The following is a 13,085-nucleotide window of genomic DNA, read 5'->3' as shown; positions in this document are numbered from 1 at the left end:
ATGGTGCCAAAGAAGGACAAATCCTGGCGCATGTGCATCGATTTCAAAGACCCCAATAAGGCTTGCACTAATCCCTTCCCCCTCCCCCGCATTGATCAGATTATTGATGCAACTGTAGGACACGACTCACTGTGTTTCCTCGACGCATACTCCGGATACCATCAAATTAAAATGAAGGAGTCCGATCAAGCCGCAACGACATTCATCACCCCATACAGACCTTTCTGCTTCAACACTATGCCCCTTGGGCTTAAAAACGCCGGTGCCACCTACCAACGCATGATTCAAACATGCCTAGAAAAACAAATCGACAAGACCGTTGAAGCATATGTGGACGACGTCGTCATCAAGACTAAGCACGTCGAGTTGTTATTAGACGACTTGCGTCTCACGTTTGACAATCTCCGGACAAATGACATCAAGCTCAATCTAGAAAAATGTGTTTTCGGTGTTCCTCCCGGAAAATTGCTGGGCTTCATCGTTTCCAATAGAGGAATTGAGGCAAATCCAGCCAAAATCCAAGCTTTGTCACAATTGGCTACACTAACGGACCTTAAACAGGTCCAAAAACTAGCCGGATGCGTGTCAGCTTTAAGCCGCTTTATCTCCAAACTAGGAGAAAAAGCATTGCCACTTTATCGCCTTCTTCGACGTACTGACCACTTCGAGTGGACGGAAGAGGCAACAACCGGACTAGAGGAAATAAAAGCTCTTTTAGCGAGCAAGCCAATCCTGGCCACGCCAAACATCGGTGAACTGATGTTATTATACATCTCGGCAACACACCAGGCGGTGAGCGCAGTGCTCGTCATTGAGCGAGAGGAGGACGAACACAAGTTCCCACTCCAAAAACTGGTATACTACGTATCCACTGTCCTTGCGCCATGCAAATCCCGGTACCCTCATTACCAAAAGAAAGCATATGTGGTATTCATGGCATCCCGAAAGCTACGACACTACTTCCAAGAGTGTTCGATTATGGTGGCTTCAGAAGTACCACTAAATGATATAATAAATAACCGCGACGCTACGGGTCGGATTGCCAAATGGGCTATTGAGCTCCTACCATTTGACATAACATACAAGCCACGCCGGGCCATTAAATCCCAAGTATTAGCCGACTTCGTCGCCGAATGGACAAAGGCCGAACTCCCTAAAGAGTATGGCACATATTCCAACTAGGTCTTGTACTTTGATGGCTCTAAATGCTGGCTGATTTAGGAGTAGGCGTCATTTTAATGTCCCTGACTAGAGACACAGTCCAGTACGTACTCCAAATATTATACACAGACTCCAACAATGCAGCCGAATACGAGGCCTTATTGCACGGTCTTCGGATGGCTACCACCATGGGCATACAACGCCTGGAGGTGCACGGGGACTCAAATCTCGCAATATCCCAAATAAATGGAGACTTCGATGCCAAGGATCCGAAGACGGCGGCCTATCATAACGCCGTACTCAAAATATCAGCTCGGTTCGAGGGACTCGAGTTCCATCATGTGGCTCGAGAAAGTAATCAAGCGGCGGACGTCCTCACTCGCATGGGCGCCAAGCGTGACCATGTCCCGCCTAACATCTTTTTGGAAAGGCTCTTCAAGCCATCCGTGGTGTGGCAGGATGAGAGGGCAACACTAGTTCGGATCCAACTATACCCCCAGATCCCGCACACAATACCGATATCATCGGGGGCTGATACGTCTCCATCGTATCTACTTTTCCAAACACTTTTGCCCTTGTTTTGGACTCTAACTTGCATGATTTGAATGGAACTAACCCGGACTGACGCTGTTTTTAGCAGAATTGCCATGGTGTTATTTTTGTGCAGAAATAAAAGTTCTCGGAATGACCTGAAAATCAACAGAGAATATTTTTGGAATATATAAAAAATACTGGCGAAAGAATCAAGGCCAGGGGCTCACACCCTGTCCACGAGGGTGGGGGCGCGCCTACCCCCTGGGCGCACCCCCTTCATCATGGGCCCACTGGTGCTCCACCGACGTCCATCCTGACTCCATATATTCACCTTCGGGGAGAAAAAAAATCAGAGAGAAGGATTCATCGCGTTTTACGATATGGAGCCGCCGCCAAGCCCTAAACTCTCTCGGGAGGGCTGATCTGGAGTCCGTTCGGGGCTCCGGAGAGGGGAATCTGTCGCCATTGTCATCATCAACCTTCCTCCATCACCAATTTCATGATGCTCACCGCCGTGCGTGAGTGATTCCATCGTAGGCTTGCTGGACGGTGATGGGTTGGATAAAATTTATCATGTAATCGAGTTAGTTTTGTTAGGGTTTGATCCCTAGTATCCATTATGTTCTGAGATTAATGTTGCTATGACTTTGCTATGCTTAATGCTTGTCACTAGGGCCCGAGTGTCATGATTTCTGATCTGAACCTATTATGTTTTCATGAATATATGTGAGTTCTTGATCCTATCTTGCAAGTCTATAGTCACCTATTATGTGTTATGATCCGTTAACCCCGAAGTGACAATAATCGGGATACTTACCGGTGATGACCGTAGTTTGAGGAGTTCATGTATTCACTATGTGTTAATGCTTTGGTCCGATACTCTATTAAAAGGAGGCCTTAATATCCCTTAGTTTCCAATAGGACCCCGCTGCCACGGGAGGGTAGGACAAAATATGTCATGCAAGTTCTTTTCCATAAGCACGTATGACTATATTCGGAATACATGCCTACATTACATTGATGAACTGGAGCTAGTTCTGTGTCACCCTATGTTATAACTGTTGCATGAGTGATCGCATCCGACATAATTATCCATCACTGATCCAATGCCTATGAGCTTTTCACATATTGATCTCTGCTTAGTTACTTTTCCGCTGCCACTGTTACAATCACTACAAAACTGCTACCATTACTTTTGCTCCCATTACCGCTACTATCATATTACTTTGCTACTAAATACTTTGCTGCATATATTAAGTCTTTCAAGTGCAGTTGAATTGACAACTCAACTGTTAATACTTGAGAATATTCTTTGGCTCCCCTTGTGTTGAATCAATAAATTTGGGTTGAATACTCTACCCTCGAAAACTGTTGCGATCCCTATACTTGTGGGTTATCAAGACTATTTTTGGCGCTGTTGCCGGGGAGCATAGCTCTATTCTTTGAGTCACTCGGGATTTATATGTGTTGATCACTATGAAGAACTTTAAAGATCAAAGAACCAAGATTTTTCCCTCAACTACGAGGGGAGGTAAGGAATTGCCATCTAGCTCTACACTTAATTCACCTTCTATTTTGAGTAAACTCGCGACACCTACACATGCTATTGATTCTGATAGGTCGCATGTTATTGATGATGCCACTTCTGCTTTACATCATATTTATGATGAAACTACTTCTATGCTTGATACTACTGTACCACTAGGTGAATTTCTTGATGAACAACTTGCTAGGGTTAGAGAGAATGAAATTATTGAAACTGTTAATATTGATGAAAGTGATGATGAAGATTCTTCCCCTAGATATGAATTGCCTGTTGTGCCTAACGTTATGTTATGGATGAAGAAATTGCTAGAGACTTTCTTGCTTGCAATGATAGATATGATCTTAAGAAATTACTAGCTAAGCTAAAAGAAAATCTTTGAATGCTAGAATGAAATATGACCCTGCTTTTGCTACTTCACCTATCTGTATTTCCGATAATGTTGGGGATATAGCTATCAGTTATGACCCGCCCAGGAGGGGCCGGGTCAGCCCCAATGGCGGGTTACACAAGAAGCCCAGTAAACATTAAGATGATAGTTTATTAAATCTTATAGAAGGCCCAAGGGCCTAGAGGCGGCTTAAGGCCCAATATTACAAACCGCCGTATGTAAGGAAAGACTTGTAAAGAAAGACATGTAAAGGAAGTCACCGAGCCGGACACAATTATGAGCCGGCCAGGACACTATAGGTCACCAGGCGTCAACCCGTGTATATAAGGGGACGACCCGGTGGCGGCTTAGGGCAAGAAACAAGAGATCGAGAACCAAGCCGGCGAGTTAAGCCTCTTGGTGATCGAGACCCCAGCAATACCAACACAACTAGACGTAGGCTTTTACCTTCATCGTAAGGGGCCGAACTAGTATAAAACCTCTTGTGTCCTTTGTCCCGATTAACCCTTTTAAGCTTCCTAGTTGCGATGGCCCTATGACTAAGTCCATTCGCTAGGACATTTGCCGTGACAATTGCACAGCAGTTGGCGCCCACAGTGGGGCCAACGCACGGTGGATTTGAGTTCTTGAAGGGCAACTTCGAAGGGCTCAAGGGATACGCTGTGGGCCAGATGACCAAGAGTCGTCGCGGCAAGCTCTACATCGACGACGAAGGATGGGGCCCCGAGGCCGGCTCAATTGAGTATGGATACCGGGTCCCCTTGAGCGGAATTCACGTCTTGATCGGCCGGATCGGCGAGTCAGGCCCTGAGCCGGACGTCCACACCAACCTCATCGAAACGGCTCAATGCGCGAGGACCACCCGTGTTTTATATGTTGTGAAGCATGCCTTTGTAGGCTGCGTCCACGGCGGTGAATACTCTGAAGGATCGGTGGAGGGCGGTGAGACGGCCGTCTGTTCTGATACTGCATCATCAACGGGCGAGACAAACTCTTTGTACCAGCTGCAGGATGGCATGCTCGGGGGCTGTTCCGATGGCAGTAGTATTCCGGACCCCCTTGAGCCGCCGAATTGGGCCGGAGTCTTCATGGCAGGGACACATCCCGGGCAGAACTCCACAGCAGCAGCGGCAACAGCTACCGGGTCGGCCGCAGCCGGGTCAGGAGACCCCGCGCCCCCCCGGCTCAGATTCTAATGGACCTCATGGATAAACTGACGACTCTGTTGACTGCCATGGTAGAGCCGGTGGATAAAGCCCAGCATGACACAGAGGTGGCACGCGTACGTGAAGAGATGGTGCAAGCTAAAGAAAATCTGGCCGCGGAGGAAGTCAGGATGGCAGTGGAGCGGGCGGCTTTGGACGTTCGTGCTCAACAGCTTCAAGCGGAGACCTTCCGGCTCTCGGTGGATCTGAACGCATCAAATGAGGTCATGAGGAGAAGGCATTAGAAAACTCAGTCACGTCTACCTCTGACGCTCGATCCTAGGAACCTTTTTCATACGCCCGGAGCCGGGGGAAGCAACCCACCGGAGGCAAACCGGATCACGACACCCGGCGCACCGGTCCAACCGCGTGCCATGGAACCACCTCGTGTAATTGCCGCTCCACCTCATTACGTACCAATGCCGCCGGGTCACTTCTCCAATCCCTTGGAAAACCTCATTGAAGTGTCGGCTTGTTTGGCGGCTCTCCCGATGGAAGGTGATTCACAGGCGGCAGTCGAAATGTGAAGGGTGAGAGAACTTCTTCAAATAGCTCTGGCACAGCAGGATGCATACTCCTACAGTCAAGACATGATCCATTCAACTCCTCGCCCGAGCCGGAGCCCAAGCTACAGTAGGCATATGGAGTCAGCTGACATGTCAAGCAATGCTCAATGCCACAACCGGCCGCATAGGTATGAGCCGGTGCAGGCTGGAGCCATTAACTTGGCGGATCAGGAGAGGATCCGGCAAGAGGTGGAGCGAGCGGTTCAACTGACAGCAGAGCAGGTGGCTCATCAGACCTTTTCGGCTTATCCAGCAACCTCAGTTGAGGCTGGGGTGGCCACAAGAACTGGAGGTGTCCCTTGCCTGGTGTCGGCCATACGTAATGAGCGTTTGCCAAAAGACTTCAAGGGCCCTCGTAAAGTGCCTAATTACACGGCCGACTTATAGCCTAGGGCTTGGATTGAGAGTGATGAGATGGCTATGGAGTTGTTGGAGGTCAGCGACGTGACAATGGCCAAGTATTTCACTATGATGTTGGATGGAACAACTCGTACTTGGTTGAAGGGGTGCCACCCAATTTTATCGGCTCGTGGGCGGAGTTAAAGGCCCGGTTCATCCAGAACTTCAAAGACACGTGTAAGCAGCCTATGTCAATTGTGGACCTGACTAATTGTAAGCAAGAGGACGGTGAGTCTACAACCCATTGGGTGCGCCGGGTCAAGGAGATAATACATTCGTCTGATACGATGCCGGCTCAGCAGTCTTGATGTTGGAGAAAATTTGCCGTTTTGAACCTCTGAAGCAGAAGTTGGGGCGGCTCAAGCGTGACTGCAATGACATGTGCCAGTTGATGGCGGCTCTCGTCAAGTATGCTAATTCTGATAGCACCAAAGACCCGGTGTCTGACGAAGAAAAGACAGCGAAGGGAAAGAAGAACGGCAACGGTAAGGGTCACCAGCATAACCCGGCAAATCAAGGAGGTAATAAACGTAAGGCTGATGAGTTTGTCGCTAACACCAATGCGCAGGGCAGAAATCAACGGCGCAAGGGCAGGTAACCCCCTCGGTCGGGCGGGTCAGGTCCCACCCTTGAGCAACTATTGAATGAGCCTTGTCCAAGGCACGACACCCGGGAGAAGCCAGCCACCCACCTGTGGAAAGATTGTACAATCATGAAGGCGTTTAAAAATTCAAACACGTTTGATGGAGGTCACGGCCCAGGTGTTGGTTCAGGTGGAGGCGGTTTCCATGGCCCGGGCGCCGGTTCAGGTGGAGGAGGGTTAGGGCCATCCTGGTAACCAAGGAGGATATAATCCACAACCCGACCAAGGTAATCAGCAGCAACAGTCCAGGTATCAGAGCAACCCAAAACAGCTAAATAGTGGGCAATACCATGTGTTCACCACTAGTTTATGTAAGAGGGAGAAGAAGCTTCACAAGAGGGACGTCAATGCCGTTGAGCCGACGATTCCACGGTACTTATGTTGGTCAGAGCAGCCTATTGTGTGGAGCAGAGAGGATCACCCACCCCAAGTTGATAATCCGGGTCACTTGGCCTTGGTAGTGGCGCCTCAGGTTGGTGGATATAAATTCACTAAGGTACTCATGGATGGAGGCAGCAGCATCAACATCCTCTACTATGAGACGTTCCACCGGATGAGGTTGACTGATAAGAGTCTTAAACAATCCAACACTATTTTTCACGGTGTGGTACCTGGCATGTCGGCATACCCAGTTGGTAAGATTGAACTGGAAGTAGCATTTGGAGATGAGTATGACTCCAGAGCAGAAAAATTAACCTTTGAGGTGGTTAAGATCAAAAGCCCATATCATGCTCTGTTTGGACGGTCGACTTATGCCAAGTTCATGGCTCGGCTGTGTTATGTATATTTGCAGCTCAAGATGCCGGGTTATAAGGGCACCATTACAGTACATGGGAGCCGGAAAATAGCTTTGGAGTGTGAAGAAGGTGATGCTGCCTATGCTGAGTCTGTTTGTGCAACAGAGGAGTTAAAGTTTTACAAGGATCACGTTGACCCGACAGACATGACGTTGTTAAAGAAACCAACAACAGAGCATGAGCCGGTGTTGAAGTTCAAATCAGCTGATGACACCAAGATGGTTGACTTTGGTGCCTGGCGACTCATCCAAGCAGTTCATCATCAGTGCAAAGTTGGATCCAAAATAGGAAAGCGCGCTCATTGAGTTCATCCATGAGAACCGGGACATCTTTGCATGGAAACCTTACGACATGCCAGGTGTCCCGAGGGAACTCGCTGAGCACACTCTTAATATTGATCCAAAGTTTAAACCTGTTAGACAGTTTCTCCGATGGTTCAATGAAGAAAGGCGCAAGGCCATTGGAGAAGAGGTGGCCCGGCTCTTGGCGGCCGGGTTCATTGTAGAAGTCTTTCACCCAGAGTGGTTAGCCAACCTGGTGCTTGTACTAAAAAAGAATGGCACCTGGGGTATGTGTGTGGATTACACCGATTTAAACAAGGCTTGTCTGGCTGACCCTTTTGCCCTCCCCCGTATTGATCAGATCATCGATGCTACGGCGGGTTGCGCACGTTTGAGTTTCTTGGACGCTTATTCAGGTTATCATCAGATCAAGATGGCAGTCAAATATCAGGAGAAGACGGCTTTTATCACTCCTTTTGAGCTTTCTGCTATGTGTCTATGCCTTTTGGGCTTAAAAGTGCCCAGGCGACTTACCAACGGTGTGTGCAGAATTGTCTTCATGATCAGATTGGGCGTAATGTTCATGCTTATGTGGATGATATAGTGGTAAAATCCAGGAAAGAGGAAACCTTGGTCACAGATCTGAAAGAGACCTTCGATAATCTCCGGGTCTACAAAATGATGCTTAACCCGGCTAAGTGTGTTTTTGGAGTCCCAACCGGCAAGCTCTTGGGTTTTTTGGTGTCCAACCGAGGTATTGAAGCTAACCCGGAGAAAATCAAGGCAATTACATCCCTGGCCAAACCAACGTGCATCAATGACGTTCAACGGCTGGCGGGTCGTGTTGTTGCTTTGAGCCGGTTCATAAGCCGGTTAGGGGAGAAGGTGATGCCTTTGTATCAGATGATGAAGAAAACAGATGATTTTGTTTGGAGCGATGCTGCAAACTCTGCTTTTGAAGATCTGAAGACACAGCTTGCTGAGCCGTCGGTCCTTGCTACTCCAATTGAGAAAGAGCCGATGTTGTCATACGTAGCCGCCAACTCATGAGCTGTTAGTGTGGCGATTGTGGTGGAGCGCAAGGAGGTTGGCAAGGAGCATCCGGTTCAACGACCGGTTTACTATGTCAGTGAGGTGTTAATTGAATCCAAACAACGATATCCACATTGGCAGAAGCTCATATATGGGGTGGTCATGGTGAGCCAGAAGCTTAAACATTATTTTCAGGGTCACCCAATCACTATGGTTAGCTCTGCTCCTTTGGGAGACATCATTCAAAACAGAGAAGCCACTGGACGAGTGACCAAGTGGGCCATTGAGCTTGGGTCTCATGGGTTGAAGTATGTACCATGTACTGCAATCAAATCTCAAGCACTGGTTGACTTTATTAATGACTGGACAGAGATACAGATGCCAGAAGAGAAACCAGACAACACATATTGGACTATTCATTTTGATGGGTCCAGACAGTTGGAAGGCTCGGGGGCTAGAGTTGTTTTAACCTCCCCTCAAGGTGACAAATTTTGTTATGTGTTACGGCTGATGTTTCCTTGCACTAACAATGCAGCAGAGTACGAAGCCTTGCTCCATGGTCTTCGAGTGGCCAAAGAGATGAGTCTGAGACGGGTCAGATGTCTTGGTGACTCAGATTTAGTGTCTCAACAGGTATCAGGCAAGTGGGATTCCAAAGACCCTCTCATGGCGGCTTATCGCCGCGAAGTTGATGCTGCTGCAGGACATTTTAAAGGATATCAGGTGGAGCACATCGACCGTAGGAAGAACGAAGCGGCTGATGCTCTAAGCCGGTTGGGATCTCAGCGTAAGCCGGTGCCACCTAACACCTTTTTTATGTTTTGCATAACCCGTCTGTCAAGTTACCCACGGAAGAGGATCTAGCCGTTCCTGACCCGGAGGCGTAGTTGGTGGCGGCTCTTCATGTTATCCCAGATTGGACAGTGCCGTTCTTGGCTTACATGACCCAAGGAGAGTTGCCAGTGGATGAGACCCTGGCTCGACAGATAACCCAGCGGTCTAAGTCAATGACGATTTCTGATGGAGAACTATACCATCGCAGCGTCTCTGGAGCATTTCAGCGGTGTGTTTCCCCTGAAGAAGGCCAAGAAATACTTTGTGAGATCCATGAAGGCGATTGTGGTCATCACTCTGGGTCAAAATCTCTAGTGGCCAAGGCTTTTCATCACGGTTTTTACTGGTTGACGGCTCATGCTAATGCAGAGGATCTGGTCAGCAGATGTGATGGATGTCAAAAGTTCACACGATGAGCACATGTGCCGGCTCAAGAGCTCCGGATGATTCCAATCACTTGGCCATTTGCGGCCTGGGGGCTTGACATGGTGGGACCTTTCAAAAGGTCTAAGGATAAAAAGACACATCTTTTAATGACAGTTGATAAATTCACAAAGTGGGTTGAGGCAGAGCCGATGAGTAAGTGTGATGCGGCCACGGCGGTTCAGTTCCTGAAAAAGGTGATCTTCCGTTTTGGTTTTCCACACAGCATTATCACTAACAATGGCACTAATCTATCCCAAGGGGCTATGGAGGAGTTTTGTCAACGTGAGCATATTCGGCTTGATGTTTCTTCCGTAGCTCATCCTCAATCTAATTGTCAAGCTGAGAGAGCAAATCAGGAAATTTTAAAAGGTCTCAAGCCCCGGCTTATGGTTCCCTTATAGTGAATGCCGGGTTGTTGGGTAGAGGAATTACCCTCGGTGTTGTGGAGTATCAAAACCACCCCTAACAGGTCTACAGGTTACACACCTTTCTTCATGGTGTATGGAGCAGAAGCAGTGTTGCCTAGTGACATCCGTCATGACTCGCCCCGTGTGGCGGCTTATGTTGAAGCTAATAATGAACAAGCCAGACAGGATGCACTCGACTTGTTAGATGAAGAAAGAGACTTAACAGCGGCTCGATCAGCAATTTATCAACAGGACCTGCGCCATTATCATAGCCACCGGGTTAAGTCCAGGACTTTTCAGGAAGGCGACCTGGTGCTCCGGCTCATCCAGGATCTGTCAGATGCACACAAGTTATCCCCTCCTTGGGAAGGACCCTTTGTGGTCAGCAAGAACTTAAACAATGGGTCATAGTGCCTCATTGACATTCGAGAGCACAAAGACTCACGTAAGTCGGAGGAGGAGACCCGCCGGCCGTGGAACATTGTTCAACTTCGGCCATACTACACCTGAGCCACCGGCTCTCATCATGTACATACTTTAACATTGTATATACCATGATAAGTAATAAAGCAGGACCATCGGTCTCTTTTCTTTTTCAAAAGATTATGCATCTTTGTTATTTCTTATTTTCAAATGACTATTAAGGAGCTGATCATATTTGAATCAAGTCTAACCTTTTTTGGTCTGGCTTATGGTCGTATTCGAATCTAGCTGCAACTATCATGGTCACTTGGGGGCTTCCTGTTCAAACATAGGTCATATTCGAACCAAAGAGAACATAGCTGTCGTAACACTCTTGATCGGCTCAAGGCCAAACTCACTAGGGGGCTTCTTGATCGTATCTGAATCATAGCTTAACCCCTTTTGGGTCCAACTTGGATCGTATTCGAATCAGGGTTGTTAAAAACCTCTCAAGGTCATCTGGGGGCTTCTTGTTCAAACATAGGTCGTATTCGAACCAAAGAGAACATAGCTATCGGTACCCTCTTGATCGGCGCAACGCCAAAGCCACTGGGGGCTATATGGTCGTATTCGAACATTAGCTTAACCCCTTTGGTCCGGTTTACTGATCGTATTCGAATTAGAAACCCCCAACCTTTAAATACAAATCATCCTTATTACCTGTTATTTACCTTTTAGATTTTTGTTGTATCAATTTCACAAATAATTAGCATGATCTCCTTCGCCGGCTGGACTATTTGACAACAAAGCCACCATGGTATGATGATCATTAAGTATTCAGAAGCATTGACTTTTCAAAAAGATTGAGTTATCAACTTCATTACTCGGGTTATTTAAACCGGTGGTCTAAGGATCAAAGGTACAAGTGTGGCTATTGCTTATACGCAATTGCCTGCTGCATTAACCAAAGGGTTAGTTTCAGCATTGTCCTCTTTTTATATCTGTTTCTGTTTTCTATTATGGTAAACATATTGGCTATAAGCCGGGTGTTTTAACCCGTTCGGTCCTAAGCCGCCAAGCCAGTTTTTTCTATTGTATTTATAGGAACAGAGCTGAAGTATTACATGGACAACCATAGATATGATGCATATATTGACATCAGGAAACACCGAATCACATACAAGTGTTTTATGCGTGATGTCATAAGCAAAGCATGAAGTGTTTTCACAGCTAAACTATTACAAGGCTTTCATAAGCCCATGAAGATGGTTATTTCTCCTCCCTCGCTGGTTCACCGCCCTCTGTTAACTGGAAGCTGGATTTTGACCAGTCAAAACCATTCACGGCGACAAATTCTGCTTCTTCGTCAATCAGGCCGGCCGGGTCAACTTCCAGGGCAAATGTATTTTCACGAACAGGCGGGATTAAATCTGTCACCTTGTACGAGGGAGTTGCCATCTTCTTATTTTCAACATCAAAACCCGGCTGATACTTGTCGATGTTGGTTTCATCTCCAAGAATAGTCGCCTGAGGTCAGACTCCGCGCACGCAAGCCATGAAGTCATCCTGCTCAAAGGGAGATCCAGCTTCCTTCACGATGGGATATCCTCTGGCCACGTCCGCCGGGTCTAGATCTAGCACCCAAGCCTTGGAGCGGCTCAGGGCAGTCAAAGCTCCGGCTCTCGCACAGGAGCGCTTCACTTCTTGAAACCTGGCAGGTAGGATTGACAGTTTCTTGAAGACGTCGCTGAGCCGGTCGGGTCCTTGATTGGCCGGAGAGATGGCGGCAAGTGCCCGTTGTGCGCCAATATACAGTTGCTCCACTAAGGTATACACTGCCTTCAGTTTAATCACATGATCTTGGCTCATATTCTTGCTTCATGGGCCTGCACATATTTTATAAACAAAGTTAGCTGGCGGCTTATATTCCGGATCAGCAAAAAGTGAACAAGATATAAGTCAGACGGCTTACCAAAGATGGCGGCCACCATTTGAGACACTCGACCCTTTAAATCATTCAGCTCTGTTGAAACCTCTTCAAGGGCTGCTTCGGCCTTCTCGGCGCGTTGTGTCAGAAGCGTTTTTTCCTCTGCCCAGGTTTTCTTCTTGGCGGTGAAGCTGGTCTTTAAATTTTCCATCTCAGAGAGACTTATTTGCAATTTGGAGTTAGCAGACTTGATTTCTGCCTCCTGACCCACCAGCCGGGTCTTCGCATCAGTCAATTGTGAGCTCTGTTCAGATAAGGCATTCTGCAAAAAACGTACCTAGATGAGTCAAGATTTCACTTAAGGTTCAAAAATCAAGATTCAAGTCTCAAGTATTTTACAAAAACCACTTGACACTTGGGGGCTAATGTATGCCAAAACAATTTCTTATGACTCTAAAGACATACTTTAAGTCCCAAGTACTTTACAAAGTAACAACACTTGGCACTTGGGGGCTAATGTATGCTATTCAGCAAGTT

The sequence above is a fragment of the Triticum urartu genome, chromosome 7A, assembly GCF_056163025.1.
Source record: "Triticum urartu cultivar PI428250 chromosome 7A, HENAU_Tu73, whole genome shotgun sequence".
Taxonomy (NCBI): Eukaryota; Viridiplantae; Streptophyta; class Magnoliopsida; order Poales; family Poaceae; genus Triticum; species Triticum urartu.
Note: the sequence above shows the minus strand (reverse complement) of the source record.